Source organism: Sander vitreus, chromosome 10 (assembly GCF_031162955.1).
Source record: "Sander vitreus isolate 19-12246 chromosome 10, sanVit1, whole genome shotgun sequence".
NCBI classification, from domain to species: Eukaryota; Metazoa; Chordata; class Actinopteri; order Perciformes; family Percidae; genus Sander; species Sander vitreus.
The window spans coordinates 6,602,376-6,613,887 of record NC_135864.1 but is presented as its reverse complement, the minus strand read 5'-3'; the positions used below and the strand labels follow the sequence as shown (position 1 = coordinate 6,613,887).

General features: G+C 38.2%; 1 long non-coding RNA gene across 1 annotated transcript; it reads left to right on the top strand.

Moving 5' to 3' along the window:
• The first annotated feature begins 6,471 nt into the window (after window positions 1-6,471).
• On the top strand, window positions 6,472-9,923 carry LOC144524812 (uncharacterized). Its single transcript, XR_013502644.1, has 2 exons — window positions 6,472-7,096; window positions 8,078-9,923. It is a non-coding gene; the product is annotated as an uncharacterized LOC144524812 (long non-coding RNA).
• Window positions 9,924-11,512: the final 1,589 nt, after the last annotated feature.

The following is an 11,512-nucleotide window of genomic DNA, read 5'->3' as shown; positions in this document are numbered from 1 at the left end:
CCCGAAGCGACGACGCGGATCGCCAGGGTCTCAATTCAATAAAAATGAAAAATTGCTCACAATAAAAGCGCGACACGGGGAAAAACGAATTTAATATATCACCGTTTTATTACGCACTTATTTCACTTACTGTGCGAATAAAGATATCTCTCAACTGCACAAGGTGGCTAGAGGGAAGCATAAAAATCAATTGTGTGAATTCAAGGCCATATCAATAACGTTGCGGGGACGAGAACAGTGCGAGTGTAGCTGCTATTAGGCCTGTTTATATTTGCGCGTTACAATAAAATGAATTGGGACGGGAGGATGCACTGAGCCGCTGATCAGCTTACTGACAAGGTAATTGGCCGTTTATGCAAAACCGGGGAGATCTATGGGCCGGAAGGCGGAAAATAATGTTTGAGAGCATCTTTCAGACACATCTCTCTCCCTGCTGGTGATGTCAGCAGCACGGCTGTGATGTCTGATTGGGCGCCACCTTTAGTGCCACAAACTAAGTTATACAGCGACACCAACACAGGGGTCCCCAAACCACGCCTGTCATATCAATACATTCTATTGAAGTTCAGCTGGCTCCTATTCCGTTACACTGTATTTTTGAATTAATGTTATGTTTTTCTAATTATGTTTAGCTCTTTAAACCATGTATTGCCTTCATTTTACACGTTTCTCTTGTTTTACTGTGCAGGTTGGATGCCATGTGCATGTTACTGTTATAATATGACTTTTATTCCAATTTTCCTTGTCGTTAGGCCCATATATTCAGGCCTACTGCAGCTGGATTTGAATACTAGCATGCTGTTAATTTTGTACACTTTTTAGGATTAATCTGGCTTGTTTTATTATTTGCATGCAGGGGGTTCCCAAAACATTTCCATTTCAGAGAAGACCCACAAGTGTTCACATGTTAGGCCATTTGATGGCTGCCTTTATTAATGGAAGATTGGTGATGATTTTTGTTAAGTTTATAAGTTTTAGCAAGTAGCCTACACTCAAGACTTTCCCCTATACATTCTTTAACCATGCCAACATTTGGTCTGTGAGAACAGTGTAATTATCTTTAGTAGGTACACTCTTCCCTGATATTCTGCAGGTTTATGATACTAATTTGTAACTGTGACAGCAGTAAAAGTAGACTAATATATCTTCCTTGTGCCAACTCAACCTTAATGTGAAAGACCTCACATTTATCAAGCCAAAGACAAACTAGTTTTTGTTATTATTATTTTTTTTAATTCATTTGTTGCTTTGATGTCGGTTATTTATTAGATTTGACCAAATTAAGAAACTTGATCGTAGACCAATAAGAGACAAATATATATATATATATATATATATATATATATATATATATATATATATATATATATATACTGTATATAATATTTTTGTCACAGATATATACTGAGGATTTGAAATCTTTGTTGGACGGTATTTGATTTTTATTATATTTTCTAAAAACCCATGTGATTTTTTGGTAGAAACTGAAAATAATCCTTATAACTCACATGTTGAGAAGCAGGACATGCTAAACCCCTATAACTAAAACCTTTCCATTAAGTCATCACATCCTGTTCATATGGCAGTGCCCCGCGTGAGGCTCTTTGCCTGCATGTTGAACACAATGATAAAACTCTAAACCTTGAATCATCAGGAGCAATATCACAGTTCTCTTTATTGAGCCTGACAACCAGAGCTTACCCAACGAGACACCAAGTGTCGTGTTTCATTATTCTCAACGACTCAGGCCATTCACTGTGATTAGTTCCCACGAGCTACTGTTATAATGAAGCATGAGGGAATTAAAATGATTTAAAAAAGTTATCTGATTTCTAATGTGCAGTTTGGGACTCTTCAGACTGATATGTCACCTTTAACTCTCTTAAACGTCTCATCATAGGATCTGTTTTCAGTTTACAATTGGATTTCTACACACGTCTAAGCAGAACAAAATACTTACTAAATGATTCTGTGTTTTCATTAAAGCAACAAAGGAACCACTCTTATTCAACCATTGAAAAAAAGTCTTTCTTTTACATTTTTGGTAAATGTCTTCTTTTGATCACCAGACAGAGTTCAAAAAGAACATTCAGCAAAATAATGTTCAGCCTAAATGTATTTAAACATCATTTAAACCCAACCGTACGCATCTTTCTCCATTTCTTAGATCTGACATGTCATTGCGCAAAGAGAAACACCGTTTCTGAATATGATGAGATTTGTTTGTATGAACTGCTCATGCTCCCTGTTTTCTCTAAATGCTTGTTGAAGTATCTTCATTTGGATACTTCTGCTCTATTATTATACATCTCTCTATCTGCTGCTGCAATGACTCAGTTTTCCCATCAGGATCATTACAATTTTATCTAATAAGCTAAAGCTGCAAAACATAAGGCATTTACTTTATTGCTATTTTTTAAAATAAAGATCCCTGACTTATTATGGGCTGCCACTAAAACTAGTTATGAAATAGGCCATTACGAGGTCTACCTATAGCTTTTAAATGCAAACGTGACATGATGCTGTGAAGGATTGCAATCAGCAATTCTACTAATGCAATAAAACCCCATTGCCAATTAAGGTATACCCTCTCAAACACACACAGACACACACACACACACACACACACACACACACACACACACACACACACACACACACACAAACACACCCTCTCCCTCTCTCTCAATATGAAAGCCCCTCGCTGACTTTGCCCAAAGGCGTTGTCTATGGTTGCCGGCTGTGCGTGATGAATCGTTATCTCCAGGCTATGCTGCTCGTCTGGGTAATAAAGTACCAGCAAAGCGGAGACAAAAGGAATTTGTCACAGTTGCCTCCCCGATATATTAGCAACCTACCGGTTGGTTTAGCTTTCCTTTGGGGGACCAGGGGCCTACACACCAAATTAAAAATAGAACAAAAAAATAGGAAGCAAAAAAAGGGAAAGGGTCTCCAGAAATGTTATAGATTAGAAGCAGCAAAAAGGGGCAGCAAACGGAAATACTCTAGTTAACTACAATTACCTTAAAATTGCACTTAAGTACTTGAGTAAATACACTGTTCAAGTGCTTTACAGTATTATAGTTATGAAGACGATTAAGCCTGTTATGCTGTTGCTGATGTTGTTAATATTGTTAGATGTTGTGTTGTGTCATTAGATTGTGTAAAGCCTGTTTGTTATTGGTCATTGGGGTTTTTTCCACAGTTCATCATGGAAGACGCTTCCTTGGTGTTCACTAATTATTTCTGTAAAGAGAAATGGTGAGGGGAAACACACTTGCACACAAGTATTTATTTCCTATTGATGTGGACAATGATGTGATGATGCAACAATGCTGTTCGTGATAAATAAATCAACCTGTTTTCAGTGAAATGAATGTTAATATTTTTGCATTTTTCACTTTAAAAACCATGTGGTTGCAAAAAAGATTTGGCCTGGATATGCTCACTGATAAACAAAACAAAACACAAAACACAAAGAGAACCAACTGACATTTAATCCAGAAATGATTGATGTGTACGTATGCATGGTTAAACTCCTTCACTCCTTTACATGCTGTCAGCTGGTTGTATCTAAAGTCTTGTCCAAATTTTGTGTAGAAAAAGCAAAAGGCACTTCCAGAGAGTAGGGGCATCTGATAATGGATGTCTAGCCGCTAAATTGTCTGATAACGGATGCATTTAAACTGACAGCTGAAATAATCCCAGACCTGGGGAGGGAGAAGAAACTGCCTATGCAACCAAGGATGTCGGAGATTAGTGTGACGAAGCCTGTCATCCTCCTCCCTCCTCCCTCCCAGGCCCTGTTTGGCTCTCTGCTGCTATTAGCTTGAATTTCAGAATTCACACCCAGAAAAAAAAAACAGGCTTCAATGGTTCAGGGAAGGGGACTTGTTCGACTTTTAAACGCTAGAAAACATGAAATAAGATAGAGCTGGCCAATATATCGATATTATATCGATATTGTGATATGAGACTAGATATCGTCTTAGATTTTGGATGTCGTAATATTGTAATACGGCATAAGTGTTGTCTTTTCCTGGTTTTAAAGGCTGCATTACAGTAAATTGCCTTCACCCACTTAGTCATTATATCCACATTACTGATGATTATCAAAAATCTCATTGTGTCAATATTTTGTGAAAGCACCAATAGTCAACACTACAATATCGTTGCGGTATCGATATCGATGTATTTTGTCAAAAATATCGTGATATTTGATTTTCTCCATATCGCCCAGCCCTAAAATAAGAAAGCTAATGTGGTTCCCAAATACTTCTCTTTACTTTATTTACTCGTTTATTTATCCTTTAACATTCTGGCTGGTCAGGGTCGTAGACTGGATGTTAGTAATACTGTAGTAATACCCATATTTTATTTGTTCACTTAACTGTTGAATTAATGGTTTAGTTATGTCATCTGAAAAGTTTATCAACCAATCAATATGAAGGTCTACATGCTAAATGATTAAAAGAAAATTTGCCCATGTGACGTGAAACTTACTCCTTATTGTTGAAATGCCCATGATTCCGAGAGAAAATACCAAGGACATAACCTCAGTATCCCCAATGATAGCTACATCCTTGAGTCTATTACCAAGCATTCTTATAACAACATCATATAATAATGTGATTTTTGTTTAGCATGAACATGTCCATCTCCACAACAAGTCGTCCAAGCCATACGATAATATAGCTTGTGTATTTCTACCCTCTAATACTACCCACGGACCATTATATAAATTAGCGCCCCTAGCAGTGGCGAGAAATACGACCCACAGGAGTGTTTTCCATCCTCATATCTAAACCATATAATGTAGCGTCGTTAACATTGTGAAACGGTCAACACTGGGTTAGGTTTAGGCACCCAAACTACTTAGTTAGGTTTACAGAAAGATTGTGGTATGGGTTGGACGCTACTTCACTTCCGGTTAGGACATGAATCCAAGTATCCTGGATGAAAGTCCTGTGTTGGTTTAATCCATCCACCACCCCGACCTTCCTCCTTATACAGAATTTGGCGTTCTCACACTTCTTCACCTAACTTTCTGATTTGCTCCTGGCCACCAGAGGGTGCTGCCACTATGAACGTAAATATGAGTCGCAATCGCTGCTTGAATAGATGACTTATGTGGGCATTTTTTGGGGGGAGGACAGTCCCTTGAATTCTCGACAAGCTTAAACTACCTATGTCATAGAACCATGGTAGTATAATCACTACCAAGGTAATCTCGCATTGCCAGACCTTCCTCCACCAGCGCTGCGGAGGAGGGTCTGGCTAGTCCACACAGCAATCCGGGATGGGAGAAAAACATGCTCTTGTTTATTGACATTTCTTTAAACCAATCACAATCATCGTGGGCGGCAATAAGTTCTGCAAGGAGCTGCTGCAAAATAGCCTCGGCAAGGAACTTGTTTTGGTGGAACGTGTACGTTCAAAAGTTGTTTTACTCGTGCGAGAGAAATCTCCGATTAGACAGATAGTCTAGCTAGCTGTTTGGATTTACCCTGCAGAGATTTGAGGAGCAGTTAACCGATAGTCCTCATGAATCTATCGAAGTTTAAAATTTCAACACAAAGAAAGCGGAAGGTAACAGACATGGGGAAGAAACTTGTTTTGGTGGAACGTGTACGTTCAAAGGTTGTTTAAGTCGTGCGACAGAAAACTCAGATTGGTTATTGTAAACAGACATAAGTAAATCTCTTGCGGCACAACAATACACCCATACATTTATTCTCAAAGACTTCTACAACTCTGATGAGGGCGGAGTAACCAAAGACATTTGAGGAAAATAAACATATGAGAGAAGACTCCTGTGTATTTCATTGGTGTTGAGCATGTCTTGTGTCTCAACAACTTTGCACCTTTGCATGTTATTATAACAGTCAGGTCATTTAAGGTCCATTTGGTGGTTCTGAACATTTGATAACAAAGTAGAAATTTGGACTTATTTATACAACAGACTTGTTTGACTCCATGTAGACTCTGGAGTTTGGGCTTTCAGGCGTTAACCAAAAGCTGTCACCAAAACCATACTAACCTTAAAGTAACTGAATCTGAAATTAATGTCAAAAAATGGACACAATCACATAAACAGGCGTGGTGGCATTTTAGACAAAAATATCAAAATATAGTGTTTTCTTTTTTTATAGTGGATGATAGAATGTTTTGTAACTTCTTACTACTAGTGTCTTGTTATGGCATAACATAACTAAACCACTTATTCAGATGTGAAAATAATTTCTTTCAACACTAAAATTCAACATAACAACATTACCCATTATTACTGCTCATTGTAAACATCCAATACATATTGTAGAGCGCCTTAACCTTGACCTAGTTTATGTTGTTGCAACATGTGGTGCATTCACTTTTGTTTTCACTTCCAAAAAATATATATTAAGATATGTTGTAAGCCTAGTAGCTTATTTACAACCTTTCTGACAATCTGCTTGCACTGATGGACTCTGATGTCACCACATCCCTAATATTCAAGAAACAAGTTAAACATAGTATACACCACGCCCCCTTTCAGTGAGGGCCATAAATGTGTATAAGCTAAAATATAATTTAAAGAAAGACAAGAAAATGTGACTCTCCTTTAATTGAACATGCTACACAGCTTCTTCATGCTTCCAACCTAAAGAACCACTGTTTATTCTGCAGCCTGTGAAACCTCTTTTCTTGAGAGTGTACAACAACCGGAGTTCTGTGATGGAAGAATCATCACCTTATTGCAGCCCTCCAGGATCGTTTTTTTTCTCAGAGTGCCAGGTTGTGGTACACAAGCCCGTAAAGAACCATTCTGCATCGTGGAACCCTTTTTATTGAGAGTGTAGAATTACATTATTCTGCATTTGGAGGGTTCAGTCCTTGACTCTTCGCCTCCCTCAGGGGAAAACCTGGCGCCTCCTGCCCGGATCAGACGACTCGAAACTGGACGGAGTGGAAAGGAGGAGACGAGAGAGAGAGAGAGAGAGACTGAAAACAGTGAAAAAAGAGAGGAGAAATCGCTGAAATGCAGGCTTGGAACTGATGGAGGGATGTCATGTTGCTGCACCGAGCGTTACAGCCAGGCCACGTAAAAGACAAATAGGTAGCCTCATTTTTTTTGTTTTGTAAAAATATTGATTTGATGATAATGTTGATTATTATAATCATTATTATTATTATTATTATTATTGATAATAATATCGTTATTATTATGGTTATTATTACCGTTGCTGTTGTTATTATTATTGTTGTTATTCAGACTTAATCCACCTATAGGTAAAAATATAAATAGTGTTTCATCGCTAACTTTTCCCCTTGTGAGTTCAGTCTTTTTTATTTTGGGAGGGGGGGGGGGAATCGACGCAAAAAGGTAAAATAAAACCCGTCATTTCATTACTCGACGCCAGATTTCTCGACTTTATCTTTTTCCACTTTTCCTTTTAAATGCAAACCGATTCATTTTGCTCTTCCCAGCTGTTTGCCTCAGATACACCTATCGATTAGACATCAGTTAGATTCCTAGCCAGGGCTTTATTGAGTAAGTTGGTGAACCTTAAAGTGAATTACAGGAACTGCTCTGCCCCTCCGGTGAACTATTTAGTTGAATCTAATTTACTTTGATAAAGACCATCTATTTTATTTACTCGGATCGCCATTTTCATCGGGGCTTTATTGTGAGACTGTGAGGGCAGAGATTGTAGAGGATTTTCAGAGGAGAGGAGATTGAGATAACTGATTCATTTAGCTTCTTCTGTAGAATTAAACTGGCGACTGTCAATGGAATATAATTTCTTGGTTAGAAATACACATTATTGTTATTGTTATGATTATCATCATCATTATTATTATTATTATTATTAGAATTGTTCTTATTACAATCATTGGTCTTATTATAATTGTTATTATTATCCCTAAAATTAGCAGATAGGTCTCTGAATTCTAACTAATTTAGCAACAGATGCTAAGTCAGTTATGTCTGCAATAAAGCCATTCATGTTTTTTCTTCATTCATGCTTTAACCAATCAATAACTTCAACACACTAGCATTTATAGATTTTAATATGCATTTCTATTTCGTCTGCAGGAGTCACGAATCACGACAAGCAACCATCTCGTCCAGAGCTGCTCAACTGCTGCAAGATGCATCACTGCAAAGAAAATGTTGATTATTTTGGGGTAATCGGGAACGTCAGACTAATCCTGCTTTTTATAATACATCTAAATATACTGTAGGTCGACCAATGAAATAGGCTAGGGCATTTTCTGTCTCCCACAATCATAAAATTAATATGCAATGGGATAATGCGTATTTTGGCATGCATGTTTTGAAATAGCCTACAATTCAATCCTTTGATTTAGTCTAATGCAGCCGCTGATGGCAAACGATTTGGTAATCATCATATTATGATATGTATAATCACGTTTTTTTCATTTATATATAGAAATATTTATTCACTCTCAGCACCAATGTTGTGCAAACTGCTATGATACATATATATATACACACACACACACACACACACACACACACACACACGCACACACAGTAGGCTAAATATTGGCATAAACCTGTGACAAAATCTCTACAGGACAAATAAAAAGTAAAATTGTCTCTACAGTCTGTTCATGCTCCTCTCCGTCCCTGACTCCACAGTCTGCTCAGAGAGCCTGCTGTACACATGCGTCGTATTTAAGTGTAATTGGCCGTATCATTGGCTTTGTCTTGTTTACAAAGCGGGCAACAGGAGCGGTAATTTAATTTCCTCTGCCGCATTGAAGAGCCACCAGCCGCCTGTCAGGCCGAGCTCAGCCTCCCCAACCCCGGGCAGCGGGCAGCAGACTGGCCCGGGGCGATTCTGGAGAGGGAGGAAGAGGGAGGAGGGGGACATCTGCCTGCAAACAAAAGTGTATAGGCCTATGAATTATATCCTGGGATGTAATGGAGGGTAAACTCTCTCCAGTCTCTATGGTTTAGCTGACACAGCTATACATCTATAACTGAATAGTATTTCTTCATATGTAGGCTAATCATTACTAAAGAGGGACATTATAGAAAAATGGCTTCTTTTAGTATATAGTGTACTTAATGAATGTATATTTGTTTAGTTTTATCCCTCATCAGCATCATATTATGTCCATTGATTCATGTTATGTGTAGTTTTGTGTTCAGTTGTGTTATGTTTGAAAAAAAAATGCTGACACACATTTATTTACCCATATTTTTTGGACCACTTTTATTTATTTTGTTATTGCTTTTGTTACTTACTCTTGTAGACTTTTTTTTTTTTTAAGATTTTGTTTTTGGTATTTTCCTCATACATTATCGATTTAATTAGTTTCAGCAACACTCTTAATTCTATTAAGATCTATTTCATCCTATTGGAGGAGGAAAAAAAACACAAATAAATCTGAATATAGCTTGGTGATGTTTGAATCGGATGTTATTTAGGTAATAATGATATATTGATACCTCATACATTTTATTCTCCTTTAAGGGCCAAGAGACTTGCAATGTTAAATTCATATGTCATATTCATGTAGCCACATTTTATGAGGGAGCATCAAATCATCACAGGGATATAAAGTCTGTGAAGATGGAGTGATTGACTGAGTGAAAAACTGGTGATTTTCTAAAATACAGGAAATTAGGAGTTATTTTTTTAATGATGATCACCAACTAGAGTTGATCACCCTTTTCATTAACACAGAATGGTAATGGCAATGCATTATTCCTCGAGTTGCCCAATCTGAGGATCTCAAGTGGAGAAGAAGAAGAACAACAACAACAACAACAAGTTAAAGACATGATAACAGCCGCCTTTTTAAGATCAAAACCATCCGAATCCAAAACTCAACATCACGAAATATGCTGTTTTTGTTTGAGTTATTTTCATTCTTTGATTGGAAAAATTAAAACAACTTTTTTTTAATAGACTGGCTTTTTGTTTATATTCCAGAAATCAAATAATACGTTTAAGTTTAAATTTGCAACATGAAGGAAAGATAGGCTTTTGTAAATGAACTCTTTGTTGGCATTGTACACATCTGTGGAAGAATGAAACATGTACTGTGCTGTGTGTGTGTGTGTGTGTGTGTGTGTGTGTGTGTGTGTGTGTGTGTGTGTGTGTGTGTGTTTACCAGAGCATGGAGAGAGAGAGAGAGAGAGAGAGAGAGAGAGAGAGAGAGAGAGAGAGAGAGAGAGAGAGAGAGAGAGAGAGAGAGAGAGAGAGAGAGAGAGAGAGAGAGAGAGAGAGAGAGAGAGAGAGAGAGAGAGAGAGAGAGAGAGAGAGAGAGAGAGAGAGATGGCACATTAGGCCTGAGGGTGAATCATTATTAGAGAGCCTGGCTTCCCTCCCTCCCTCGCTCCCTCTACCAGGCTCTCTCCATCCAATCACAGGGGGCGGTCGAAGGACAAACAGCCGACCGTTGTACAGCAGCTTCCGTACTGGGCAGTGCAGTTCCTGCTCTCTAATTACGCCATGATACAATGCAATATTCCTCTGCAAACATTCCCACATAAATTTAACTCACAACCCATTAAAGACTCAGTGGGTGAGATCATTTACATTACCGTGTCCCAGTACAGTACAGCACGATGCCGGCGTTTACAACGCTGCCAAATGTGCCAAGTCCCCCCGGTTGAACGGCAACCTGGTAGGCATTAACTCAACATAATGTCTTACAAATTAAAGTATTGCTGGGGCTACCACCGCGGCGTCAGATAAATGTGCACTATTAGGAGGCCTCAAGCTGTGCGCAAAACAATTGATTGCTTGTTTGTGTTTTCATATGGCGTCCGCGAACATGCAGAGTGATGGATGAGAGCCTGCTATCTGAAGTTGCTGTTAGTGGATTGCTGTGTTTTTTTCGCTTCCTCTAATAGGAGAGTTGGTCAGTCCACACACACACACACACACACACACACACACACACACACACACACACACACACACACACAAAAATAAACACACAATTTATATTTTCTTTAGGAAGACTGAGAGGGAGAGAGTGCAAAGGGGGCTGATGGGAGTTGAATCCGGGCCAATAAGGGCAGATGTAATTACAGAGCCAGCAAGGTGTTAACTGCAGTAATGTTCACACCGCATGACTTCATGTTTAGTTTCTATTTGCGGCTTGTGTCACATTTTATTTTTATTTTGTTGTTCGTTCATAGTTATTTTATGGATGTGACCTGTTTCTGATGTCTGTCAATGTCAAAAAGAAACCCAGCAAAGTAACAACAAAAGGTGTCACATCAGTTTTTGTATCAAACACATTTCATTAATTTTATATATTTAAAGTATGAGCCAGTGCGACCAAACTGAGTGATCTCCCCGATTACAGCTACTGTACTGTAAATAAAGCTATTTGGCTTTCTTTGCATTGCCATGACTCATTGTCCAACATGCTAACACTGGCTCAGTGAAGCTTTGCTGAGTGCAAAAGTTATGACATTTCTCTTGTGAAAAACTTGATCAATTCAGAGTGTTACACTCCACATTAATTAACATAACATATT